This window comes from Aquarana catesbeiana, linkage group LG01 (genome assembly GCF_042186555.1).
Source record: "Aquarana catesbeiana isolate 2022-GZ linkage group LG01, ASM4218655v1, whole genome shotgun sequence".
Classification (NCBI taxonomy): domain Eukaryota; kingdom Metazoa; phylum Chordata; class Amphibia; order Anura; family Ranidae; genus Aquarana; species Aquarana catesbeiana.
In genome coordinates, this window is record NC_133324.1 from 47,195,654 (window position 1) to 47,197,535 (window position 1,882).

Below are 1,882 nucleotides of genomic sequence, written 5' to 3' on the forward strand. Positions count from 1 at the left end.
ATATACAATAACAAGGAATATACAGTATAATATGGAATATATAGTATAATAATGAGGAATATACAGTATAATATGGAATATACAGTATAATGACAATAAAACACACCTATATGAACAAATACACACATATAATAGATACATAATAGACAGGGACATAAGAAATATATAAAATAAGGAATACAAAATGATAATAATAAGTAATAATCATGTAAATGAAGACTGTAGCCCTGACCTGAGCCGACTCTCTCCCTTCTCATTGACTCCACTGAGGTCAGGCGGACCCGGAAGAACAGAGCTCGGTCACCAGGACAACAGCACAATAGAGTGGAGAGCCAGGAACGAAGAGGAGAGGCTGGTGGAGATCATAGAAAGCACGCTGACGGACCAGACTGGTAATAGCGGGAACGGGTGGCCTCTACAGGTTTTTGCTGGTACTGCATATCATCATGCATGATTATACAATGTACAATAACTGAAAGGCTGTTGATTTTTATTATTATTATTATACAGGATTTATATAGCGCCAACAGTTTGCTCAGCGCTTTAAAAAATTAATGCAGACAGTAGAGTTACAATACGATTTGTCACAAGAGGAATCATAGGGGGCCCTGTGTTTGGCCTGGAATTGGGAGGTCTCTGGGGTACAATGATGACGTTTGATAGAAATAAGTTGTACATGGCAAGGCTGTGTTTATAATGAATATAGTAGGGGGTATGGTAAATATCACGTACACCGCAGTATTAAACCCAAAAGCAAACATTGATTATATTACAGCTTACCAGTTCTTGGATGTGAAATTTCCATTACACCCCCAACTAACAATGCATAGCTTCCAACTGTCCCTGATTTGGAGGGACTGTCTCTGATTTGGAGCAATGTCCCTCTGTCCCTCTTTCCTCCTCATTTGTCCCTCATTTTGGTCTGATCTATATAGTTGTATATAAAATGCACTTTTTATCTTTCAAAAAGTGTTTCCCAGCGCTAAACCTTTCATCCAAATTCTAAATTGCTGCATTTGTACATTTTAAAAGACAATATAAAGGAATAGTAGTAGTAGAAAAAAAGCACTTGTGGATTTATTTAACCTTTTTTTTGGTTAATTCTCCTTTAAGGGGGTGTGGCAGGGGGCGTGTCCTATGCCTACATATGCTTGTTAGTAGGTGTCCCTCATTCCCATCTCAAAATGTTGGGAGGTATGACAAGGCTGCTGTCCAAAGATGCCCCCTGTGCTCCTTCATCCAGAGTGGGGGCGCTCTAATACAGGCCAGGCTGGTGGTACTGGCCAGATCACACAGTTTGAAAACAGAGGGGAAATGCCTAAAAAAAGAAAACGAATGCAGCCACCACATCTAATGATTGGTAAACTGCAATATACAGTGCATTCATAAAGTATTCAGACTCCCTTCACTTTTTTTTCAATGTTATGTTGCAGCAGTTGTTTAATACTACAGTTTGAATTATTTTTTTTTTTTGTTCATTAATCTACAATCAGTACCCCATAATGACAATACCGAATTTTAGAAATATCTGTGAATTTATTAAAAAAAAAAAAAAAAGAAATATCCCATGTACTTAAGTATTCAGACCCTTTACTCAGTACTTTGTTGGAGCACCTTTGGCAGCAATTACATCCTCAAGTCTTTTTTGGGTAATAGCGTGACAAGCTTTGCACACTTGGATGGTTTGGGGGATTTTCTTCCATTCTTCTTTGCAGGACCTCTCAAGCTCCATCAGGTTGGATGGGGAGCATCGGTGCACAGCCATTTTCAGGCCTCTCCAGAGATGTTCAATCGGGTCCAAGGCAGGGATCGGGCTGGGCCACTCTTTGGGCTGGGGAAAAATCGATTTGAATTTTGAATCGAGTTGAGAGGTCAAATCGAT

The 1,882-nt window shown here is 39.3% G+C and overlaps 1 protein-coding gene across 2 annotated transcripts in view; it reads right to left on the minus strand.

Annotated features, from left to right (window-relative positions):
* The window catches only part of PIGO (phosphatidylinositol glycan anchor biosynthesis class O), a 45,843-nt gene extending 45,522 nt beyond the window's left edge, over positions 1-321 (minus strand). For both annotated transcript variants that reach the window (XM_073618197.1, XM_073618202.1), the window contains exon 1: positions 233-321. The gene's annotated coding sequence lies outside the window, so the exon portion shown is untranslated. The remainder of the gene's footprint in view (positions 1-232) is intronic.
* Between the last annotated feature and the right edge of the window lie 1,561 nt (positions 322-1,882).